The sequence below is a fragment of the Cavia porcellus genome, unplaced genomic scaffold (genome assembly GCF_034190915.1).
Source record: "Cavia porcellus strain 051 isolate PalLab524CR breed Dunkin Hartley unplaced genomic scaffold, mCavPor4.1 scaffold_6, whole genome shotgun sequence".
In the NCBI taxonomy this organism is placed as follows: Eukaryota; Metazoa; Chordata; class Mammalia; order Rodentia; family Caviidae; genus Cavia; species Cavia porcellus.
This window is the reverse complement of record NW_026947489.1, coordinates 98,587,219-98,614,074: the sequence shown is the minus strand read 5'-3', so window position 1 is coordinate 98,614,074 and position 26,856 is coordinate 98,587,219. Positions and strand designations below refer to the sequence as shown.

At 39.2% G+C, this 26,856-nt stretch overlaps 1 long non-coding RNA gene across 1 annotated transcript in view; it reads right to left on the bottom strand.

Moving 5' to 3' along the window:
- LOC134476293 (uncharacterized) overlaps positions 1-26,856 on the bottom strand; it is a 95,374-nt gene that overhangs the window by 46,110 nt on the left and 22,408 nt on the right. The window contains exon 2 of the long non-coding RNA XR_010047869.1: positions 26,364-26,500. This is a non-coding gene — a long non-coding RNA (uncharacterized LOC134476293). The remainder of the gene's footprint in view (positions 1-26,363; positions 26,501-26,856) is intronic.

Here is a 26,856-nt window from a genome sequence, read left to right as displayed (position 1 = left end):
GCCATCTTCAATAATAGTTTCCTCTCTACCCACTGCTTGACTCTAAAGACACAAGGTTTGGTTGTTTCAGTTTTGTTTTGTTATGGTAACACCTCACTTCTGGTACCAATTTTGATGTTAGTCAGCTTTCACTGGGTAAGACCATGGTAACAGCCTAAAGTCTGAGTGGTTTCTAAAACAAAGGTTTATTTTTGCTCCCACATAATGCCAACCTTTAGCAGTGAGAGCTAACATCTACTTACACACCAGGAATGTGAATTCTAAGGCAAGGCCCCAGTGCTTCAGAGATGGTGTTTTAATGACCGGGAACTCCTACCAGCTGCAAGAAACTGCCCTTTCTCGGTTGCTTTCCTCAATGCAGTGAATGACTTTGCCATCTAACTGTCTTCCAGAAGCTGCAAGTTGACGAGTAACTCTCAACTTCTCTCTCTTTTTCACCCTTTAAGTGCTCCAGCCATCAAGTATCAACATTTCAAGCACAGAGATCATTACCTGTTTAGTCTCTCCAAATGTTCCTTCCTTTTTATCTGAAATGCACAAAAATAAATGATAAAAAGAAACTCTACGAGTTATGAAATCTCTGTTCTGAAACAGGGATGACAGCTCTCTTAGCTGTTAAGTGAAATCACGGGGACCTGAACCTGTATCGTCTCACTGAGATGTTCCTGCCCTTTGTGCACACCATACACCTCTCCCACTTACTTCTTTTGGGCTCACGAGTGGACAGGCTGAGACAGATTCTAGTTTGCTGCTAATCTATCTCTATTTGTGCATTCAGGTACACTGTAAGGAAAAGCACAACCTACTTATTTGGTAAGACTAACCTAGTCACATGCCAAAGGTTGTCTTCATCCTCAATTGAAGGCTTCAGAGCATCACTTTAATTTAATAAAAGAATTCTTTGGGGAGCTAACAGTTCCTCCCTCTAAATAGTTTCCAGTTCCCTCCTCGGAACTATTACTTTTTCCCTCTCTCATAAGGAAGAAATTCATGTCACTAATTTAATTACCTGGCCATTCTTCTCATCAGCCAAGAACTTAGGAGAGTAACACAGCCCTGTACTCAAAAACACACCACACATTGTTTCTGTAGTGTTTAAAGACAAAATGATGCCTGGTAGACCTCCAGGATTCATGTCCCATTGTAATATCCTGTTACATTAAATATAGGCTTTTCTGTGACTCATTTTTAACCAACAGAATGTAGGATTATTCAGGGCCAAAACTGGTTCTAAGCTTTCATAATACTTGACCACTTTTGAACCTTAAGGAGTCATGAGCTACCATTATAAGAAGTCTTGCTGAAAAGTATACTTAGGAAAATAAAATGGAAAAGTCACAGGCAGAGGGAACGGTCCTCAACTACAGAAAGATGGGAGAAAACACAGCCATCTTAGCATCCTAGCTGAGGGCAGCTGATCACCAATCTTTCCTGATTCCTCTAGCTCATGATGTAATAAGAAAATGTGCTTCCTAAACAGGACAAGCACACAGGTTTTTGTTAACCCATGTTCAACTATCATGTATGCTGAGTATTGAGTTCTGTCGAGTGGTAGTGGATTGAACAGGGAAGGAGAGATTGAACCTATCTTGAAGAGTCACCACAGGAGAACAAAGCAAATATGTCTGTAGAAATGACAGCAGAATACACAGTTCAGATATCACCATTGCACTAGCTCTTGTCAGAACCACAGGGATCGGAGGGCTGCAAAGAAGGTCAGAGTTGGGCACCAGACTGGGGCGGTTTATGCCTCTGAAGGTCAGAATATATAATGAGGCAGTCACACCACCTCTCTCTAGGGGAAGCAGATTCGTCACAGCACATTTGGGGAAAATCAACTAAGTTGTCATGGACTCTGCTATTTCAAGAGGGCAGGGTCCTAGAGGAGAGAGTACAAGGTGAGGTAACGCTAGCCCCGTGGTGCTAGAATTCGGTTCCAAGGGACATAGGGAACTTTTTGAAGCCAGTTGTCCTCTGAAATAGCTTTCAGTTCCTGGAAATGCCTCTGGTCCTTGGAGAAAGACCAAAAGTTCCTGGAAAAGAGCCAGGACAGGGGCAAGGCTGGAGATACACTAATAGAGACAGCACCATGGATTCACAGTGTGTGGTGCCAAGAACTAAAAAGAAAATAAATGAGGGAAAGTTAAATTTGCTCCCGGCTACAGTGGCCACAGCAGACCTCAAGAGGCAGGGTAACGCCACAGGATGCTGCAACCACTAAGCCTAGTGTCCTGGATAAACTGCCAGGGCTGGAACACAGCTGCATTCACAGTGACCCTCCACGTGGTTGGTCCCACCATGGGAAAGCGCCCTTCTCTAGACTTCTAGAATGCTAGAATGAACAGATCTTTAAGATTCCAGCCCAAAGCCTTGTGCTTTCTAAGCATCTTGGCTTGAGAGATTCATGGTTATAACTTTGACAGACTTGTTCCAATTTATGCAAGAATCTCAGCAGTGCAGTCTGATGGGCTAGAAGCAAAAGGATCAGTGCTACTCTCAGGTGAGAGCCAAATATAAATGTTGAAATAAGGGTGGTTAGCCTGATTTTGAATTTAGCTCCAGTTTAGGTCAAAGAAAAATCTACCCACAAAGTTAGTATAAAAATAAAAATCTAATTTGAATAGAATAATCTACAATTCAGAGGATACTTGGAACCACAAATGACCCCAGCCCTACTGATTAATGCGCCGAATGCAACAAACAGAATTCTGTATTCTCCTAGAGACAGGACTGAGTCTAAGAAATGTTCTTCAGACAAATGGCCTTGACTGAAGGCACCAGTGTCAGCAACTCGTGATGTCCAGAACTGACCCTGGAACTTTCCAAGTTAGACCCAATTTGTTCCCTGCATACACATATCTGTTGGACTCATGTCATGAAGTCAATATATGTCATTTTATCTGATGAATTTAAAAGTCCATTTTCATAGTATGACTACATCTTTCCCACCAGAGATGCCTATCTAGGCATAAATTTCACTTTGATCACTTTGATCCTGCTCTAGAAGATCTAAAAAATACTCAAGGATTAACTCTTTCCAGACTGACACTATTTCCAAACTCTGCCTGTTTTCCTTTAGCTGATTTTACTGCTATACACCTCATGCTAATCATTCTCGTATGCAAGACTAGGTCCTGCATCTGCCCATACAAATCTGAGATGTCTTATATAATATTTTAGTGAAGACATAAGATGAAACTATAGATCCATATGGATATAAAAACATCATTTATTTTAGTTGTGAAAAAAGTTTGTCCCAAATAATATTCCACTGTATACAAATGACAGGTTCCATGGGACAAAGTAAGACAATCATAATGACCGAGTTATTTAATTTACAAAGGAAGAAACTGAAGCCCAGAGAGTAGAAGGAGTGGATTTAAAGTCACCAAATACACTCATGTCCAAGTCTAAACAAGAAACAGTGTCTGTTCCATTACCAGACTGCTTCTAACATCCATCCAGAATAACCCTTGGAATCAGATAATCAACTTCATCACACACATCCATTTGACTTGGTCTCCTGCATGGGAAATACATAAATAAATAAATCCAATAGTAGGTCAAATCTTATTTTTCTAATTTCATCGATCCCTGTATGAGTCATCATAAACCTTCTGTTTATATAAATCAGAAAAGATTGAGGCTGATTAGGGGGGAAAAAACCCCACACATTAGAGAAACATTTCAAATATGCTTTGAAAAGGAAAGTTTCCCTAATAAGTTGTTGACATCATCTCCTACGGACAACTCACTTATTAATGTACTTGGTGATATATCCGTTCATGATCAATGCAAAGGGCCAGAATCAGCACTTGTCTGAAGCACGTTCAGACAATTTAGCAGGAAATGAAATTTGGCAACACCTGCATCCGAAGGTGAAGTTAGGCCAGGGACCCAAGTTTTATAACTTGCACATGGTGACCATATTTTCTAAAGGAAGAATCAGGACACATGGTTGACAAGTCAGACTAATCCATGGGGACAATGGAATAAGTACAGTAACCAGGTCGACTCCAGAAACCCTGGAGCATATGGTGCAGAAAGAAGTCTACAGAGGCACTTCTGCGAGGCTTGTCTCCTTCAGGGATTAACTGTCGCAGTCTGGGGTTAGGGAACTGCTGGGTATCCCTGGGGTCTGGGCTCTTAACTTCCACTGTACCCTCCTACGGCAAACTGGTGAAGAAAAACAAAAGTCCTTGAAAAGTTAAATTGCTACAGAAATATGAACATGCCTAATTATTAACATTACAAAACATATAATTATTGATAGCTGAGATAAAGCATTTATTCTTTTATTTGTTCCCATATTTTTGGAAGTTCTTCTATTTTTATTAGTACTTGCTTGCAGTGTCTATGACTGCACTGATTATGAGGACCTAGCGCGTGTGTATAACACATCTTAACTCTTGACTTTTCCTACTCTCTCTACCCTCTCCTTCCATCCTTCAGTTCCCTTGTCATCTAAAAAGCCTATTCAATGTATTTTTATTTATACCTATTTTGTATTAGGCTCTGTGTTGATGAGCCAAGTTTGACCCTTGCCCTCAAGATACTTACAGTCAAAAAGAGAGTTTATTAAATCCATAATAAGCACAGCATAATACTAACAGTCAGAGTAAACAGTACATTTGCTACTCACATCTATAATCCCAGGACTCTAAAAAACTTTAGCAAGAGAATCACAATTTTGAGTCTAACCTTGGAAACTTAGCAATTTAACAAAACCCTGCCTCAAAATGAAAAAAATAAAGAAAATACAAGAAAAACAAAAAGAAAAAGAGTTGAACCAGGCGTGGTGGTGCATGCCCTGTACTCCTAGCACTCAGGAAGCTGAGGCAGGAGGATTACTGAAAGTCTGTGGTCAGCCTGTGCTACATAATGAACTCAAGGCCAGCACGAACTACACAGTGAGATCCTGTCTCAAAAAAAAAAGAGAGAGAGAGAAAGAAAGAAAGAAGAAAAAAAAAGGAGGAAGTTCAATCCCCAATACTATCACCAATAAAATACTAATACACTATGAATACACTAGTAATATAAATACACCAAGGGATCTGGATAATGGGTCCAGGGTTGCAGGGTGGATTATGAGCTCCCTAGAATATAAGTTTATACAGCCTGTAGTTCAGGTCAGTCAGATGTTGGGAGAAGTCACGAAAGGCTCGTTCTGCCTTCCCTGCTGTATGCGTAGTGGTCTAGCCGGTCAGTTTCAAGTTGTTCTTACAACAAACACTCAGCCATTTCATATTCAATATTTTGGGTGTCTAGAAAGGCATCCTGCCCTCGTCGGTTTGTCCTTAATTAAAGACCTGTCTGTGGTCAGTCTTCAGACAAAGATCAGCGTGAGGTCTTGATGGAAGCCCCAACTTCAGCAGCCCACATCCTTCTAGTATCCTGCTTAAGATACCAACCGCTTGGTGCCCAAGATGGTATCGAGACCTAAATCCCTGCGAACTGTGGTCTTCCTTCTCCTTTAAGGAACGAACTGTCCCGTGGGCACTGAAGGGACAGGTATCTTTCGGCAGCTACTTTCATTCTGAAGAAGCCACAGCTCTGGAGCCACCAGACGTAGTTTGCAGCGAGGTCACAGTGGCCCAGCCTGTGGCTCTCTGCTGGCTACACTCCAGAGGGCCCGACTCCAGACATGTAGGCAGTGGAGACAGAAATGGAATGCTCTGGAGGCCGGGAAAGTCACCCAGGAACCTGGGAACTCAGCTACCTCTGACACATTCTGCTGTGCATTCTTGCCATAACAGCTGGTTAAAGGTAATAAGCCCTCTTTTATTTAAATGGCAAGTGATGGGACTATTTGCTTTTGTTTTCCACAGAAGCACATACACACACACACACACACACACACACACACACACACAAAAGGAAAGAAACGTAACTTTTGTTAAACAGGGGATTTTACTGGGGTGTGTGTGATATAAATCACAATTGCTGTGATATCTTGACTTTTATACTGGTCAGCTCAAGCTTGCTGTGCAAACTCTTTCACAGTCATTCATATATTCAAAACCTCCCTGAGGTGTCCAGCCTGGTAGCTGCCTGGTGTTACCCAGAACCAAGGCGCAGAGGTGGGAGCATGGTGGGGGAGGGCCCTAGAAATAAAGGGATGAGGAAAAGTTCTGTCCTTTCTGGAAATTTCATCTTCTCTAGAAGTTCTTGTCTCCTGTCTCTTTCTTCACAAAAGTCTAACTTCCTGGACATTTTCATTATCGGGGCTTCCACTACGATAGAACTAAAATTTCTTAGCCTTTGCTGAGTTAGCCTTGCTTAAAACTCCAAGAGCACATTTTCCCTTCTCAGGTGGGCTGTGATTTACCTATAGAGTTTTGTATTGGGGGGGGTGTTTATAAGTTCCTTTCCTTTCCTTCCCTTCCCCTTCCTTTTTTCTCCTCCTCTCTCTCTCTCTCTCTCTCTCTCTCTCTCTCTCTCTCTCTCTCTCTCTTTCTTTCTTTTGTGGTGTCAAGTATCAAATCCAGGGTAGTGCATAAAGAAACACATTTTCGCCTGAACTACATACTAGCCCATGACAACCATCTTAGAACAGAGGCCTGTGTGTTTGCTTCTGGTCTACCCTGAAGAAAAGCTCTTCCCCCTGCCTTCGGCCTGGGCAAGCCCACCTGTGTAAGAGTCACCACATCATTTGCCCTGGAAAACTCTGTCAGTCTCGAACAGATATTCAAAGTGTTTAGGGGGGAAAAAATAAAATACCTTAATGTCATTGCCAAATAACTTGTGGGGAGGAACCGCAGAAATCACCACAGGCCTGACTGGGAAGTCCATGAATCGATGCAAAGTAAAATCCTTTTAGCAGATTCCCTCCAGGCAACGCTTTGGAAAGCGCCGTTGAGCATAGAAAGAGGGATGGGAGTCCGCTGTCCACACCTTGGGCTGCAGGGAAACTTGTGCATTTTTTAAAACTATGTTTATCAGGTCCAGGTTGTTTTTTCCAGCTGCAAACTGAGACATGAAAATAGAACTTTTAGCCAGTAACTCATACATTTAGATTCTTGGTTTTTAGGTTTTGGAAAAAATGCACCTAGTTGTTTTCTTATTACAATACTGCTGGTTTTGTTCACCGGTCCGTGTTTTTCTTGGACTGTGGTTGAGTGGAATGTTTTAAATTATGGGCTCTTGCTTTTTACCCTCCGATGTCTACTAAATAAGTCCATCGTCTAATTCTAAAATTGTGAAGCAGCAAACATGCACTTGTAGCCAACAAAGCTACATTTTTATTCCAGAAAGGGTTTTTCTGTTCTAAATTTACAGCAAAATAGCTCTGGAGACAAAGGTAGGATTTGGGCCAAACCAGACATGCGCCTTTATAATGGCATGTCGCTTCCAATGTCCTTGCTAAGTATTCTATCTTCCTGAAGATTTCTTTTCATCATTAAAATGTTTCATAAAGGTCCTGAAGCCTTTGCTGGAGTTTAAAAAAAAGCACTGGATATGTTTTGATTTAGCCATTAAAACAAAGCTCAATAACAACAAAAAATAAACCTACCACTCTGTGGGATAAAGAAATCTGATATTATTTGGAATCAAAGACTAAGTCATATTTTAGGCTTTCATTACCAACAATGTTACCAATCCAGAGTGCTCATAAATTAAATTTAAACAAAATGGATTAAATCCCTCTTGGTGGAGCTACTGAAATTTGGCTAGACTCCTTGTCCCTTCTCTTTTCTACTGTAATGTTTTTCACGCCAAAGTTTGGGACTGGATACTGGGTGACCTCTCATGACCTTTCTCAGTCTGAGATTCCAGGACTTCATAATTCTGAAATTGCAAACTACTCTGAATCAGTGAGTCTAAGAGTCTATGGTTCCCTGTCTTGGTGCATGATATCCATCCCTGAAGGCCAGAAGGTGCTCTTCCAGCCTGTAAAAGCAGCTAGGGGATGGGGATGGGGATATATGCCTGTAATCTCATCACTTGGAAGGCCGAGGCAGGAGGATCTCTATGAGTTTGAGATCAGCCTGAGCTGCATAGTGAGTTGAGGGCCAGTCTGAACTACATCTTGAAACCCTGTCTCAAAACAGTGCCCCCTCAAACAAAAATTTTAAAATAAAAAAAATAAATAAATAAAAGGAGCAAGAGGATCCATGGGCCTTTGCAAAATAGAAAGCCAGAGCAAACACCAACTACTTTCACAGTAGCCATTCAGTTACTGATTCTGACCCTGCCAAAAGCTGGAATATCAAAGGTAAAATGAGAGACCCTTTAGAGGACGTTTGACCTGAAGTTTGCTTCAGTAAGTAAAGTAAAAAAGAACAGACCTATGATTATTGTGTGTAATAGTTTCTAATCTATGAGTTTCAGAGTTAGTATTTCTACTCAGTACTTGAAAGGAGAAAAGCATTTTATGCAGATTAAAAAGTTCCTTGGGAACCTTTTCCTTCTCCTGATTTAGCTCCTTTTGTATTTCACTGAGTTTGAATTAGACTTAACTACTGTTCAAAAATTGTGAATTGGAGCCAGGCACAGTAATCCCAGCACTTGGGAGGTTAACGAAAGAGGATTACAAGCTTTTTACAAGGCCTATCTCAAAATAAAAAGCAAAGAAAGATGAAGATGTAGCTCACTGCAAAGCCCTGGGTTCAATTCTCAATACCACTAAAAAAGGAAGGAAGGAAGAGAGAGAGACAGAGAGAGAGAGAGAGAGAGAGAGAGAGAGAGAGAGAGAGAGAGAGAGAAAGAAAGAAAGAAAGAAAGAAAGAAAGAAAGAAAGAAAGAAAGAAAAAAGAAGTTGGAGGCTTTACAGTAGACTGGGAGGAATGCAGGATGGTGTGGCTGTTTCCATGTGACACTGACGCGGTTTGGGGTGGGGCAGGCAGGACTGTGTGGCAACCACCACCCTCAGCACCCACACTGGCTTTAGCGGATCAAAGGCAGCCTCTGGCTCAGTGCACTCGCCAACCACCTGAGAACATACTCTCTGTGTCATCAGGATGCCGTATGAAACCAATTCCGTTTACAAGGACTCCTTTCTTCAGCCCTGTTCTGAATCACATCTCCCCATTTTGCATCTACCATTTAAAGATTAGTACTAAGCTTTGGGAGGAGATCCTGACAGAGAGTTCTAGGACTGGGAAAAAGGACTTACTGGGATGGGATGGGGACAGTTCCATTCTAAGTGGTGTTCCCTGATATCCTGCTCAAGGGCTTATTTTTTGTTACTTGTTTAGTTCCTCTTTTTTTTTTTTTTTTTCCTTTTAACTTGGCTTTTACTCAGATGCTAAACTTGATTCACTTTCTAGGCCCTTGAGTTGTCCATTGGACATAGCCTGTCCCTTGCATTCCCAGACCATCATGAATGGCCGTACTGGCCTTCTCTGACTTCCAGACCTGCTTTCTCTTGTCCACACTCAGAACTACTCAGGGGAGAACATCTTGAATTTTCAGATTTTGATATTGGAGGAGGGGGAGATTTTTCTTAAAATTAAGTGATAGTTTGATTCTAAACTTCCATAAGGTATAACATAAATGAGGTTGACAGGGGTGGCAGCTGCCACTACATAAGATTTGAGAGTCATACAATAACCCTCCCCCTCCCCGATACTGGTCACATTCTAGGGTCTGGAATGCTGAACATTATCAACCCCGTACAGAAGTTCTGTGGAAATGTGCCAGTGATCTTTCTGGGATGCACAAGGCTGAATGTGTTCTATGCACAATTCTAACGAATGGAATCAGCCCTTAGAATAGGCTCTCGGATGTTTCATACTCTTCTGTTCAAATCACCACACTGTCCGACAAGAATTCGCTGGATTTTGTATGGTTCTGCTTCTCATGGAGCCTATTCAGAGTTCACCATGATCTCAGGATGCCAAGGTCAGGGCTCAGGTTTAAATTTTTCTTTTTAGCTGCATTCTTCTATGTTGCAAAATATTCTCAAACCAGTAGGATTGCTTTATTTCAGCAAAAGTAAGCTTCACTGCATTAAAAAATAGGAGAAGCAAGTTACTTCCCATATTAGTCAAATTCTGCAACCTTAAGTTTTTTGTTTGTTTGTTTTGTTTTGTTTTGTTTTGTTTTTCCCTTTGCATGGGCTTTGGCCTGGCATCTGAGCAATGACCCCAGTTAATCCCATTTTTATGTGTGGAGCATTATGAGCCTCGTTTGGCTTCCACCCTTTCTAATTTTAACCGCCTGATTTGCTTTTTATTTTTTTATGATTCTGATCGTTTCTCCAGCCTGATGAAAAACTGAATCATTTCTACCCTATCAGCTGAATTCAACAGCAGTATTTGCTCAATACAGATAGCAGTGCCAATCGCCCACTTTGGTCTGAATGACATAGTTCTATAAATACAACCTTCCACCTTTTTAAGCACTTGCAAAACAGTTGTGGTTCCTTTGAGTTTTTATCTATTTAAAGTGTTTGAATGTTCTTCTGACATACATATACCTGAACGAGGCTTTTGAATCTTATTCTCTGGACAATTAATTTTTAAAATTAAATAATTTTTAAAACTAAAAGAGCATTGTTCTTTTGCATTACCTTCTATGTTTTGTACCTGGTATTTTGGCCCTCCAATATTACACTGACTCTTAAAACTACGCCAGTTCTGACTGGTGTAGTTCTCCAATATTACACTGACTCTTAGAACTCCAGCAATTACCTGTGAATGTCCTGCTCATGAGCAAAGAGGCCTCAGATGGGCCAGACACAACATAAGTAGGAATAGTATCCAAGTAATGATCCCTAGTGGGAGCTTAGAGCCTTGGAGAGACCATGCTAGCTAGCACATCCAAGTCTCGATTCCCCAATGCTGGTATGTTTTATTTCCTCTTCTCAGGATTAGTGTAAGTATTAAATGATTATAAGATATGCTTAGAAAAAAGTCTGCCACACAGATAGTAGTACACTTTTAACATTAGCTTCACTTCCTATTGAATAAAACTTTCAAAGAGCCAGAAGCCAAAGTAAGCATATGATCATCTATCCCACACTTGGCCACCCTTACTCTGTCTGTGGTGCCACTGCCCGGAGTTGCCAAAACACCGAATGATAGGTTGTCCGGAGATGCACTGGAAATATCACTTTATTGTCTGTCACTTTTTACAATGGCCTTGTATCAACTGTCACAATGGTATGAAATGAAAAGTATAACTATTGGTAATAATACAGTACCTCATATTTATGCAGACTTTTAGGGTTTTAGGATACTTTCACAGGCATAATCATCTGTTATTCATAGCAACTCTGTCTATGTAGGATTTCAAACCCTATATTACAGATTAGCAACCTGATATAGGAAGAGTTTCAATGACTTACTCAATGTCACATAGTCAATGCGGCGTACAACTGAGCCAGGACACAACTCAGACCTTGTGATGGCTGGTTTGGCAATCTTTCATTCTGCCCAAGATTTTTTTGGTTGTTAAATGACTAAAATTTCCAAAGGTTATCTCTGAGAAGATCCCTGTAAGAGGTCTTGACTTAAATAAAACCCATTTCTTTGTGGATTACAAAATCTGCTCATCACATTAGCTCATGCAAGAAACAAAACTCTAAGGGACCGATAACTTTTCATGAAGGAGATTAATCAGGGACAAGTTGATCTTATAAGGAGCTAATCCAGGCTGCAATATGACATCAACAAACTCAGAAGATGCAGGAAAATCAAAGTGGTAAGGGCAGGCAAAGGGGCACTGGGAATGATCTTTGTCGACATCACACCTGTTTTGCAAAACCAGTTCTGTCTAAAATTTTAGATCATATTCTTTTGCCCAAAATATTGTCTAGCACTTTTCTGCTCTCTGATACTCTGCATAAGCCTTGGCCCACTCTTCCAAAGATCTGCATTTATTTGCCCGCATGTATTTGTGCAGTCATAACTGCTCATGGATGGTGCCAAGGAAAACACATCCAGGGTGGGTCTGGAACACTCGATTTAACCCAGTGGTGCTCTGTTTTTCAGTGCTAACAACTGCTGTTCCTACGTTCCCTCCAAAGGACTGCAAAAGTCCTTCTAACAGACAATCAGAACTTCTCATCCACACGAAATAACCAGGATCCCTAGGGACAGCCAAAGAAATTCCATCCCACAGCACAGAAATTATGACATGTTTATATGTTGCCTGGTCTTATTCTGTGCAAGTGTACATTTTCCATTAGGCTTAGTTATTTATCCGAATATTTGTTGGTGTGCATTCATGCCCCATTTCTTTCCACTAACTGTTTGAAGTAGCCACACTACACAAACGCAAATATTGAACAAAAATAAGTGAAATTAAAAAAAAAAAAAAAAACTAGGGCAGTGGAAAAGCAAGATCAAGAAGAGGAAGCATGTAAATATGCCAACCATCAGGATCACCATGAGTGCCACATAAAGACATCTTATTTCACTAAGATGGTCCTGCAACACAGGGAACACATGGAAGCAAAATCAGTTCTCTGATGTTCACTATTGAACAGGACAACTTCTATAGGACTTTTTGAAACATTCAAAATAGTCCTAAGACTTGTGCTTTAAACTAATATTTTCAGACCTCAGGGTCTGTATACAATAAAGCCAAATATTCATTCTTGTCTGGGCACCTGCTTCCCGGCTCTAACTAGTCTTTAATGAGTCCACCAGTAGGAACAGCAAAGAAAATAGACCCCTGGACCACACAGCTCTCCTGTTCTCTAGTCTGGACCGAGGTTTGCAAAAAAAGGAGCAGGACACTACCCTTCCCCCATGGCCACAGGCAAACCTTATAAAAAGGGTGTGAAACCCAAGAAGTCATTGCTTTGCTATGGTGCACACACATAAAGGTTCATGTGTGTTAGAAACTGTGCCAGAATATTCTTGCCTACAAATAACCAATGTGCCAAATTTTACAAAAACAACAATAAAATTAAAATCATCCCTGGGTTTGGGAAAAATAAGAAATTTCAATTAAAAGTGTAGAAGTGAACAGAAATATACAATAAAGAAGGAGTCAGCAGACCTTTTTGTAAAGTCTTACATGCAGATAGCAAATATTATAACATGACCATGGCCATCTGTGAACAAGGATGGAGGCCCTGTCCAGACGTTTAGTCTGCCAGCGCCTTGTTGGTCCTTCCAGCCTCCAGAACTATGAAAAGTAAATTTGTTGTTCAAGCCACTTGATCTATGGGAAATATATTTTTGTTTTTGTTTTTGTTTTTAACCATCCAAATGGACTAAGACAGAAGTTAAGTGATAGATATATCTACTGTCTTGGTCAGTTCAGGATTCCGTGATTCTACCAAGAATCATAGACTGGCTTATAAGCAATTAAAACTCATTTCTTACAATGATGGGGGCCGGAAGTCCAAGATCAGGGTGACAGCCTTTTTTAAGGTGTAGAGTGCTGTCTTTCAATGTTCTTAAATGCCAGGAAGGCATCCAGAGCTCTCTACACTCTCTTTGTAAGGGCACTAATTCCATTCATGAGGGCTCTACCCTCATGACCTGCTCTTACTCTAATGGGCACACTTCCTATATCTCACTTTGGGGCTTAGGATTTCAATATATGAATTTGGGGTGACACATTCATTCCACACTGCCTGATACACTACGTAACATATAAACAAAATTGAAGAATATAAACCTTGTCACCCATAGTTCTGTCTTCACAGATATACAGACTGGAAATGGTGGTTTTCTTTCTTATAGGTGATTTCAAGAATTTAGAGATGCCTTGTGTGAGTGGTGTGGAGAAGATGAATTGGACTGAAGTCACCTTGGTTGTCACAAATTCTCATTGGATCTCTGCTTTACCCTGTGATTTCTCAGATTTGTTTCATATTCCTTTCTACCTTGGCCCATAACTCTACCAGCAACCTCGAGTCTCATCAGAGGCTTAGGAGTCAGTTTATCCACCAAGCAGAAGTTGGCAAAGTCCTTGAAAAACTTCATCAATCCAGTGGCACTGGTTTCAGTATCCAATGAGCACCCATCCTATTGGTTTCTTATTGAGCAAGGAGAAGAATGATGTCAAGGAAGAATTCACTGATACCACTTCTTAAAGAGAACTGTGTGTATCAACTAGAATTCCAGTTAAAAAGAATAACAGAAGTCCCAGAATCTCTCTTTTGTCACTACAGATGATTTAATGTTCCAGATATAAATGGGACTTCATCATTTAACAAGGACACATTTTTGGACAATGATGATACCTAATTCATACCCATTGTCCAAGTTGTTTGAATCTTTTATATTCCTGCTTCTTGCTCAACTAAGGTTTTCACTGTTTCTTTCAGCTTCGAGTTATTCACAGGTTGAGGAGTGTGCTGTGCTTGACTTCATCAATGACCGCAACAAATACCTGACCACAGTCATAATTTTGGACAGCATGTGTTGCCTGCCATTCAGTTACTTTAGGCAGAGTTATTTACCCAGATAAGCAAGCATATACATCATCAAGTACACTTTCTAACAGTTTCTAAGTGGCATCACATCCAGATGTGGAATCTTCCCAATAATTAGAAAAGATGGAGAATGCTATTTAACCAGCTGGCCAAGCCAACTGACTTAAGACCTTAGACTGGAATCTGAGGAACTTAGCCTGTGGACAAAGGATAGCAATAAATCTAGGGGTGAAAGTACCCAGGGCTGGATCACCAGAGGACTTAGTTTATATTCACTGAGCAAATAGCTAAGCAGGATGAATGTGACCTAGTAGACTGATTTTTCAAACAGTGCTAGAAGCCAATATATCAAATAGACTAAGACAGAGATTCTCTGTTTGCATCCATCTGCAGAGACCCCTTCCCACCCACAAGGCCCCTGAAGCAGCTCCATAGACAAGGTAGAGAGAACATGGTAGAAAACAATTTGTAGATCATCGCTATGAGGCAAGTCTCCGACCTCTCACTAACTCACTGTGTGAGTCTCCTTATCACTTAACTTCAAAGCATGATTTTCTGTACTGTAAAGTGAAGCTAGTGGAAATAAGCTTTGTTTCACCTCAGTAATACTATGGCTTCTTATATTTCATCATTAAATCTGCTAACCCACCATGAGGTTATATCAAGGCCACGAGAGTGATCTCTCTTACCATGGTACCAAAGGAAATACTTTCAGGGGTGAAAGATGGTTCTAGGTCATGTAACAGTCTTACCAGCCCAGAGTATAATTCCTTTCATAATTCATAACTTGAAGCAATTGTTTTTAGTTTAAAATGTTTCCATAACAGGAAATCTGTTAGGAGAAAATTAAACATTTTTTTCTGATAAGATAGCTATGAGAAAATGAAATGTTTTGTTCATAAAATTATTTTAGCAGTATCATTGTGATAAGTGGTTTGAGTTTTTTGTTTCTTAAATGTTCACCAACTTTACTGAGCTTGAAGTGTGTTTGTAAAAATAAGTGTATCTTTATTGTAGAAAATCCAAAATTACGTAAAAATATGTTTTGTAGACTTTAACGACAACAAAACAACCAACAACAAAACCTCCAGCATCAAGATATGATGAATATTTTTCTAGGCCCCTCAGTGTCAGATTCTTATTTTTCACGTAACAATATATAGACATCTACATGTTTTTAGGGCTAATTTATGTTTTAATAGAATCTGAGAAACTACAAAATAGATAAAATCAACATAATTGTTTGCTATACATACTCTATTGTACAAATATACGAGCATTACTTACATAAGCTTCTTTCTGCAGTGTTTCTACCTTTCTTTATAACAAATATTCCTATGCACTTGGCTTTTTTCCCAATGATCTTGATAAAATAAATTCATAATAGTAGGGCTATAGGACACGTACCTTTTAAATTCTGCCTTTCAGCTACGTTGTACTCCCCTACCTATCAACTTTTATTTGAATATTCCCATTTCTTTATATCCTTGCAAACTCTGAATGGTAGCTATATTATCTCTCTTGACCAATCTGATATGCTACAAAGAAATGTCACAGGTTTTATGTGTTTATTTTATTGAAGATTAAGTTGAATTATTTCTTCAGCTGTGTAGGGGCATTCATATTTATTTTTCCCCAATGGCTACCTATAATTTTTAGCCTATATATTATCAGATTCTTTGTTTTTTTTTTTCTTACTTGAAGGTATTTCAGTTTATTTCTGGAATTTTGACTTCATGTATTTTTCTCTACACAGAAATGCTCAGCAAAGTCAGTATCTCTCTTTATTGCTTATAAATTCTGTTTTATGATCTTATGCTTAAGAAAATAATAATGCTTATCATCACTGTTTGAAATTCAGAAACTCAATTGTTATATTTCAATATATGAGCTGTCTGAAATTTATTTTTGTATGATATATAAAGTATTAATTCATCTTCATTGTTTTTCTAAATGGCCAATTAATTATTCCTACTAGTTTTTAAACATGTAACTATTTTCTATAGCTCACCTAAAATATCATTTTATCATCTAATACACTCCTCTATCTCCTGGAATCTACTTCTGAAATGCTCAGTTCTGTAACTGAACTATCTTTAATCCTAAACTATTTTAAGTAACACACCTTCATGTTTTTACTAAAAACTCTATTATATGGCATTATTCTTCCTACTTAATTTTATACATTTAATCTTCCAGAGATGAATATTAGAGTAATTTTGAAAAAATTTATCTCTAAGACTGTGGGGCTGTGGTCTGGGATTTTACTCAATTTAATTTTTCAGAAATTCTTTATAATATTATTATTAAAGTGAGAATGAGGAAATGCCTTCACTTTTTCATGTTTCTCAAGTGTTGTGTATCAATTTTCCCCAAACATATTTTGCACATTTTTGTTTAATTTACTCCATGTATTATATGTATTTTTGCTAAAATAAATAGGTACTTTATTGAATCATACTTGCTATTTATTATTGAAATACTATTGTATTTTATATTAATTTTTACATTAATCTTTAAATGATCCTCTTGATCTGCTATTTTCTACTTATTTGTTGACAATTTTGAGTTTTCCAGCTATGCAGTCATACCAACAAGCAATAATTGCTATTTCTTTTCTAATATTCACATTCATGGCATTCAATACTAATAGTAGATAGTAGACATAATTATTTCTATGACTTCCGTGTTACCTACCACAACAATACAAATTCACTACCTCAAATCTGGAGCTCACAAGCCCATTCTCACTGAGCCTCCATGAAGGTGTGGGCAGGGCTGCGTTCCTCTCTGGAAGCTCCAAGGGAGTTCATTTCCTTGGTCTTTCCATGCTACTCACATGTCATGGCTTGTGATCTCTTCCTCGATCTTCAAAGCCAGCAATATCACATCTAATATTTCATTTCTTTGAACTTGTATATCAAAATGTATAAATAAGATGGGAGTGTGAATTTTTTAAAATTTTATTTAAAAGGAAAAATAGAAAAAACAAAACAAAGCAATGCAAGGGTACAAGAAATACAGTAAGAAATCAAAAACCAATACCATTGACAGGACAACCCTTTCTGCATGATAAAATGGATCCTATAGATTTTTTTTCACCAGTCTATTACAATGCTTTTGAGATTTTAATTTTATTTTTTATCTTAATGTTATCTTATTTTTCTCTAAAATATGTAACATTTACAGATCATATTAACTGTAATTGGCAGTTCTTAGGTATAATTACGCTTTTATATTTTATATTTTATATTTTATATTTAATGTTCAATTCAGCCCTTTCATACTCATATTTGCCCACTCCTGATCTCTTACATTATTTTTTTAAATCTCCTATCTGTCTGAGTTACATCTTTATGTAGATTTTGCAGGAAAACGTGTAGACCAAGTATTCTTCAAGATCCTTTGTACTGAAGAATAACTTTCATTGGTTTTACACATTGGTGGCAACTTAACTGGTCATAGAATTTTTGTTTATAGCTCAATTTTGCAGGGGAGGCATCTTAAAGTCAACTTGGTTTGGTTTTCTCCTTTAGTAATACAACTCTCTTGACATGTGAAAGATTTTTTTCCCTTTTGTTTGAAATCTAATAGTTTCACTGGGCTATTTTTTTTTTTCCTCCCTGGTAAATTTCCTGACACAGATGAGCTTTTTACATTAGAATATTAGTTATTCATCAAATCTGAAAAGTTCTTGTAAGTGTGGAATACATTTATTTCCGCTTACCACAGATTCCCCTCTAGTGTCTGCTCCCCTAATTGTATTATCCCATGCTTCAATCTTTTTTTATTTGGTCTTCATCTTTTTGTTTTCTCAATGCTGTCTCCATAGTCTTGATTTAACATTTTCAGATATTAATTTAGGTCTCTGGAAATTAATGCCTCTTTTTTCATTGTTTTGTTTTGGTACCAGGAATCAAACTCAAGACGCAGCACTTGCCAGGCAGGCTCTGTGCCATTGAGCTATATCCATGGCCCACTGCTGCATTTTTAAACTTACATTATTTTTCACTTTAATTTCTTTACTCATCTCTGCCAATTTGCTTTCTATTTTAATCAGGTGCATAATGATCAGTACAGTTCCCATTTCATAAATATTTCTTCTCAAGTGTGTGAATTAGTTACAACTGAAATGTTTTTTCTATTTCCTTAAGTGTATCTTCTTTCAAATTTTTTCTCTTTGTATTTGTTATATCTGTGGTTCATTTACTCATGTATTATTTATTATTCCTAATTCTTACTATGGTCTCCTATTTGCAAGAATTGCTTTTAACTTGCCTTTGAACAGGGCCATTGTATCTAGAGCTGCTTTTTCCCAAGTTGGTGTGGATTTCCTGTTGCTGTGAGCACTGTTTGAATCTTTTCCTTGGAATATGAATTGGAACACTAGAATTTTTTCCCCTGTAGTCACTTAAGTGCCCAAAGGGTGTGGACAAGGAACCGGGGTTTTGTGTAACCACAATTAAAGAATTTTGTCTTTGCTTTCTTTCTCCATAATTTTTGGAAATAACCAAAGCTGGTGAGCACTACACTGGTGACACAGCTCCGCTGTATCGTGGAGGAACAGAACTTGGATTTGGGCTGACTTTCCCACTCAAGGTAACTGGCTGTCCTTGTTTTTCACATGTCTTTGGCTTGGTTTAGCCATGCGCTGATTTTTCACACCCTACTGAGCCTATGTTTGCTGCTTCTGGATCAATCCAAACACTGAGTCCCAAGAAATTACCCCTCTCATGCCATCTGTCCTGCTAAAGGTCAAAAGAAATGTTAGCAGCGATGCCAGCCCAGAGTTTATAGTCCATTTTTATCAACACAGAGAAAAGTTTCTTAATGGGACATGGTTCCCCGGAGCACTCTGTATTTTAATCCAAATGCCTCCAAATCTGGAATATAGGCAAAGTTCTGCTTTTCCTCCCTTTTCTTCCTATTCTGTTTCAATATTTCTGAGGACACCCATGGCAGGTGTTTTCTTTCAATTCTACCCAAATTGCTGTGAATCTGAAAGCCACTTTCCAATTGCTTGTAGTATTACATGGGGCACTTGCCTAGTTTTAGCTGTGGTTCATTCTACTGTTTACTTGAATTTTATTTTGGGGAAGAAGAAAGATTTACAGATTATCTTTTTTGGAGGGATAACTTTCTTTTCATATTCTCATTCTAAAACCTTTATCCTTTTTTCTTACTTTTATTTTTCATTTCTACCCATACTGTTTTACAGTATAATTTAATCAAATTATAGTACATCAAAAATATTCTATCACTTGACACTTTCTTTTACTGACTCAGATTCATCATTTTACCTCTTTGATCATATTTTGTCCAGCTCCTAAGCAACTAATTTGCATCAAGCATTATTTCAGTATCTCCTAATACTAGATGTTCTTAAAATGAACAGTACTAGCCCTGGATCTCTGGGAATTCCCATTCTCTTGGCTTTGGGAGCTCTAAGGAGGGAGCAGAAAAGCAAAGAGGTGTTGGGCTCTAATACATCATTAAATCACCTTGGATCCAAGAACACACAAACTGTGAACAGCACAGGGGTTAGATCTGGAATCCCCAGCCCTGAAACATTAAGATTTAACAAACAATTTCAAAGGAAAACAATAGTTCGGATTTCAACCACTGGTCTGGAAAGTCAGCACATTCACCTGGCACCACTCCCAAAAGTCTTAGCAAAAGGAAAACACTTTGAATCTGAAATACACATCTAAATATATATATATATATATATATATATATATATATATATATATTTTAGAGTTATGCCAAAACTTGATCCAAAGGAAATCATTCCACTGCCCATTGGCACTGATTCATTGGTAGCTAATAATACCAATCCAACTTTTTATCTAAGTGTCATTTAAGAAAACAGACAAGTATCTATCCCAGGAATGTCATAGAACTCAAGCTTATTTTGCAAGCAGCTCCATCCCTCAAGAAGAGAAATAGGCTGCCCTGCTCCACAAGATTTAATTTTATTTCGCTTATCTAAAATCCGAAGCCAAACTCTAGCCCCATCACCAAAAGATGTTGAACCTTTACATTACCGGATTGACAGGCTTCTCCAGAGCACAGCATTCCTGTGGGCTGAGTAGTCTTGAAAGAGGACAGGAGACACGAAGGAAAGTACTAAGGGAGACCCTAGCTTCAGAGAAGGCCTGGATTGCTAGTGTGCTTTGAATCCTTTAGTCCTGGTAACCCTGAGGTCAGCTAGATTCTCCCTTGCCCCATACTATTTAGACAAACATGAGTCAAAATCTCAGGCCATGTCTTCTATGAAGTTATTGTAATTTCCTAGAGGATCTAGGCAATCCTTTGGATGTATTTACGTCACTATTTCTGCATTTAAGGTAGTCTTTTGTCTGTATCAATCCAAATATTACATTTGTCCTTTTTCTGAAACTTCACCAAAAACTGGTATTTTCACAAAGCATTCAGAGGTTCAGCTGAGATGAAGGAGGATAGCTCTCATAAGAAGGTGACTAAGTTAGATATTAGGGATGCCCACACCAATATTCAGCATTACCATCTACAACTGGGAGGCTCCCTCTGGCCCCTTCCCATATAATTTCCCACAGTCTTCCAGGCAGAATAAGCTACGTGCTGTAACAAATAATCCAAAATTTTTCATAGTTTAAAAAAGGATTTTTTTCTCTATATCATTGCCCTATAGGAATCTAGAAGGAAGCCTTAAGCAGTGCTCCAGGGATCCAGTCTCCTTCTCTCTAGTGGTTCCATTACAGAGTTCTCCTTTCCATCCACTGAATCCAACTGGGATGAAAAAGGATCAAGCAAGGAAGACTGAGTACGGGGAACTACACAGGGTGTTTCAGGGGTCATGTCAGGAAGTGGCACACATTTCTTCCCATATCCCATTGGCCAGAATTTTGTCACATGGTCTCATTCAACTGTAAACGAAGCTGGGAAATGTAGCTATAAAAGTCCCAGAAGGAAAATAAAGATTGATGAGAACACAGCTTCGTTTCTGTCTTGGTGTCTTTAATTCCTTCTTGTGCTCAAATTCTTTCCTCCTCCTTCCTATTCTTCTTCTATGGTCCCATGCAGAATAGTTGAAGTATTCCTTTATTCTTGCATAAAGCTCCTTCCCACCATAACCTAAGAATGCCATTCAATGCAGGCTCTACCACCAGTACTGACCCAAAAATTCAAAGTTATTTTCTATTTAATCCATTACTTTGTGTCATAGAAAGGGAGATTGAAACATTTAAATTTTGTTAGCAAAAGAGCTTATAGTTGAATCAGTCTCTTGAGTTCAGCACTTTCCCTACTATATCATAATGAAACATCTCCTTAGTTCTAGCTCTTGCTGTAGTCACACCCTAAGCTAACAGCTAGCTGGCACAGAGAAAGACATTTGGCAAGTGACAGTATGCTTAGCAACTGCTGAGTGGAGTAATGTTCTCAACAGGACAACACGAGGGTTGTTCTACTTTGGTGGTCATGAAATACTTCCCAAGGCAATACAATTTCATTCACCTTGATTTAATTAAGGCCAGTTGGAAACAATAGAACATCTTTTGATCCAAGTGAAATGTCACCCATAAACTATGAAAGTTTTCGTGGCATTCTTCAGAGCAGGGCCCTGTTTTATAGCCAAGTTGCTGAGCACATTTTTTTGTTCAAGGGAGATTTTATCATGGAAAATGTGACAACAACAGAACTCCAGGGGCGTGAACATGCTGCTGCAATTACTCCTCCAGACACAATGAAATCCACGAGCTAATTGTTTATCAAAACCAACCCACTCTCTGGGAACATCTTTGTTTTGGCAGAATCTCTCCCTTTCTCCAGGAAGTAGGTCAATGGTTTTTTCCTCCCACGTATCTTTAGTGTAGTATCTGACTTTCAGAATCAGTTGCTTATAAGTGCTGAGACATTTGCCAAACACCCAGGTGGGCTGGCAAGTGTCAGTAAGAATTCTGGGGTTCCTCATTCCTGTATTTTTGTTTTAGCATTTCTCTTCCTTAGGAGTGATCTTTTAAAAGGAGAAAGAAGCCAATGATTGTTTAATTATCTGTTATATGTCAGGCTCTGTAAAAGGCATACTATTACATTGTTTTATTTAAGCCAGTGAGGCAATTGAGTGTATCTATTTTATAGATCAAGGAACAAGGCTTAGAGAGGTCAAATAGTTTTCACACCATACACAGTGTCTAACTGCATATATATGGTTTTTCATGTCTGATAAGAAGAAATACAAACTATGTAAACAAAGTTGTTGAGCTAAGAATTGCCTCTGGTGGTTTACATGAGTAGTGACATTAGGTATATCAAATGTATTCATCTGCATTAATTGGCCGTTTTCAAGACTCTGGCTTTCATTTCTTCAAACTCAGTTTCAAATATCCCCCAGCTTCTAACCCCTAAGCAGATATTTCAACTAACATCCCACTCTAGAGCGCTTCACCACCCACTGGCCAAAAACCCTGAAGGCTTGAACAGTGAGCAAGGGATCCCCAGAACATGGGCTTCTGAACAAGAACTCTGTTGTCACTTTGTATCCCTGTCTTTGCTGTAACGCTTCTCCCCACCACATGATGCCGTTGTAGAGCCCTGGTCCTCTTCCCTGTGGCTGGCACTGCTGCTGCATGGAGAACAATGTCCCCTTTGTCTCCCTCTCTGGCACAGGTCATTATAATCCTCTGAGGACAGATCAACCTTGAGAGACTCCCCTCCCTCAGGGCAACACTTGACCTTGCTCCTCACTGACTCCTGCATGAGATGGCTCTTTGCAGTCAAATATAGCTATTCCTGCTTTGATCCCACCAAGACTTACAGATGTGCCCATGAATGAATCATAACATTTAAATGGATCGCCTTTTCTTGGGCTTACTCTCAAAGCAAGACTAAGCATTGTTAAATGCTTTTTATAGGAGTCTGTGTGTGTGTGTGTGTGTGTGTGTGTGTGTGTGTCTGTCTGTCTGTCTGTCTGTCTGTCTGTCTGTCTGTGTGTATGTGTTACTCTGAATTAAACCCTAGCACATATAGGGACTTTCTAAGTAAAGCAGCAAGAGTCAGAACAAAGTATAGCTGGATGTCGTGGTGCATGCCTGGAATCCAGCACTGGAAAGGCTAGGGCAAGAGGATCACCAGGAGTTTGAGGCCAGCCTGTGATACATAGTGAGCTCAAGGCCAGCCCTGAGCTCACTACGCCTTGAGCTCACTATGTATGTCTCATAAAAACAACAAATCAAGACCCCAAATTTCCATGAAGAGTTTGATCTCGAAGTTCTTTCTGAGATACCTCTTGCTATTTAAAGAGTCTTTCATGATAAAGGGTGTGGGGGTTTTCATAATGAGTTACTCTGAAATAAAGTCTCATGATGAGAAATAACACAAGAAAGAATAAATTCATTTGCAAAGAATGATTGGAAATCCTAACCAGAAGAAAATAGAACTCTTTGTTTTTTTTTGTTTTGTTTTTTTTACAATTTTTCTGTGGCCATAGTTTTTGCAGAAAGGCAACTTATTAGAGCTCACCATACTGTGTTCTGTCTTACATTTCCTAGTATCTCCTGTAGCTGGAGTAGGCCATTTTCTATTTCAGAACAAGGGGCCAGGAGTGGATGTGACATGTGCCCCTTCTAACACAAGAATCGCTGCAATCCTGTGTGCCTTCTCTTTTTCCTCCTCCATTCCATAGGACACTTGAAGACCTTGCATTTCAAATTGTGTAGTCACACAGGAGCAGGGTCTCTATGAGCTTGTGTTCCTGAGAGACTTGATGATGTAACACTACCGCTGATGATTGGTCAGGATAATATAAAGTGAACAAGAAGTAAACTTCGATGTTATGAAGTCACTGAGCTACCAGAGTTAATTTGTTATTGCAGCATGGGCTAGTCTATGCTGGTCTGTACTGACTAGCATAGCTAGAATGGTAGAAAAATACTATACTTAAAAAATTTGGTAAATAGAATTTAAAAATGGAGTCAGAAGTCTAAATGTTTTTGTTCAACTTTGAAAATGGTCAGTATGTAGCAGGTCTTATAACTGATCTGTGTGTACCAGTCTGTCCTTTTTTTTATTAGTATGAAGAGGTAGAGAAGGGAACTATAATTTATAGTATTTATTTTTGCTAGGCATTTTATATAAGTACTCAGTTGATCTTTCTAATATCCTATGAGTTAGGTGTTTTACTAGTTTCTACATGAGAATAGTAAATTTTGGCAGTCACACATTATTAGATAAATGGTAGATCCAAGATTTGAAGGCAAGAGAGTTTGATACCAAAGTTACCTTTATTATATTACACTGCCTTTCCATTTTTAGGCATAACTCTAGAAATCCAGAACTCCATATTAGAGCTAGCAGCTAATGACTATGAGTTAGGGTAAGGGTGGGTAAAATCGTCTTACTGCTGGTGTCTGGCATTTGGAGAGCCTCCACCAATAAGTGTCTATATATTTGGTCTCTCCCTTTTTAATCCAGCTGGTACATTACGTATGAGCTGAGTTTAAAGCACAAATATGATCATGTTGTCTTAGGCTAGTAAACCCCTGTTTAGAGAAGCCCTCGCTTACAAGGTAAAGTTTTACATATAGAGCTTTTGTCATGATCTTTCTTCCTGCTGCAATTGAACTGGTCTCTATAGTCACACCAAACTCATTCAGAGGCAGGCTCACCACACTCGTTCATCTCCAAATCTTCTTTCAAGTTCTGTCTGCTGGAATCTACTTCCTCCTCAACACCTACTATTCTTTGTATTCATCAACATTGTTTTAGATGATGATTTCTCTTCTAAGCATTCCCCAACAGAATCAGTAACCTCTCACTTTCTCTCCCCAATATGATCACCCTGGGAATTTAACTCATTATCTGGCCCTCTGTCTTTCGGTTGGCATGAAGGTTAAGTGTATTTGAACTTTGATTTGAATTGTGTTTCCACCTCTTGCAAGCTGTGTGCCCTTGGATAAGTTAACTCTCTGATCTTCGGTTCCCTCATCTGTAAAGCTGAAATAAATAATAGCTCTGAGATGTAGTGGGCATGTTCGGTAGGTGAAATACAATAAAATAATGTGACCCAAGGACTTAGTATAGTCTTGGTGTTTAGAAAGGAGTAAAGAAGAGAAAAAAAAAAAAAAAAAAGAAAGGAGTAAAGAAATATATTTTACTATTTGCATTGTGTATATTCCAGCCAGAGTACTACACATGACCCATGATAGGTTCCCAACAAACATTTGTGAAAACGAGCAAATTATTAAATGAATAATGGAATTTGTCCAGGAGACTGAGTAGGGATTTACCAGGTATGCAGAGATTTCTTAGCAACTTAGTGTCTAACAGAAAAGTCACTGTTTTATTACCACTTTATTACACACATACACACACATTCGGTAATGTGCATTTAATTTCAAAATGAGACTTCTTAGATGAGCTAAGAAGTTTCTTCCAAAAACCCAAAACTGAGGGTTTCCCCTGGTTTCATCCCTAACTGGTAGCTCATTGGTGGAGTCAGCTGTCAGTATAGAATGGACCACTGACCATGGCATATACCACGTGTTTCACGACATCAGGTTTCATCCAGATGGCCAGCAAGTACACCGCGATTCCCAGGCAATCTGGAACCTGGTTGACATGCTAAGCAAGGGCATAAGATCCCTCTTGGGAAACATTAGCATTACTAGCATTTTTTCTTCTTCCCAGTCCACATCCACATAATTTCAAGACTAAGAAGACATGAGATGATAAGAAGAGAAGAGATAAGAAGAAGAGACAATAAGGCCATGTTTGTGCTACACAGGTCATCATTTCTAAAGGGCTTTTTCTTTCTAAGCCACTGACACCTGTTTCTTCATCATAAGCTTCTGAGACTCATCTTGGTTTCTGGGCCCTTCTTCTTTCCCCTGACAGTGAAGTCAGATGTATGCCCTCAAGTTATCTTTACCCTCTCCTCCTGCTGCTGTTCTGATCATCAGTGGAAAGCAGTCTCTCACATCACTCTGTATCAAGTTAAAAACAAGACAAAACTCAAGCCAGACGAATGCACTGTAAATTCACTTACTGGAAAAGCCTGAGGGTGTAGCTCTGCAGTTCCCCCACAGTCCTCCAGGCTCTGTCCTCCTCTTGTGTTGATTTTTCTCACAGGCTGGTTTCCTTCAGCATTGTGGGATGGCAACCATCAAGAGCTGGAACCAAGTGCTTCCTCATTCACACCAGGAAAACAGAGAAGAAATACTGTGAGCGTCAACTTGAAAAGGTTTCCTTCAGCCTACTGGGCAGTTCTCCAGGAGAATGATCAGGATCCCTTTGGTGGTGCCTGGGATACTAAGACAAAATAGCTTCAGGAGCACACAGGAACTGGTTTCCAGCAGCCAGGGCCCATCCTCAGAGTTCAAGCTCAAACCAGTGATCCCATCGCAAAGCTGCCATATCACAGGGGAAGAACGGAGAGAAAAGAAGCCTCAGCCCCACATCGTTCTCCCCTAACTCCCAAGCCCATTTATTTATTTACCTGTTGCAGTCATTTTCAAACAACATCTCACATTGATGCTTTC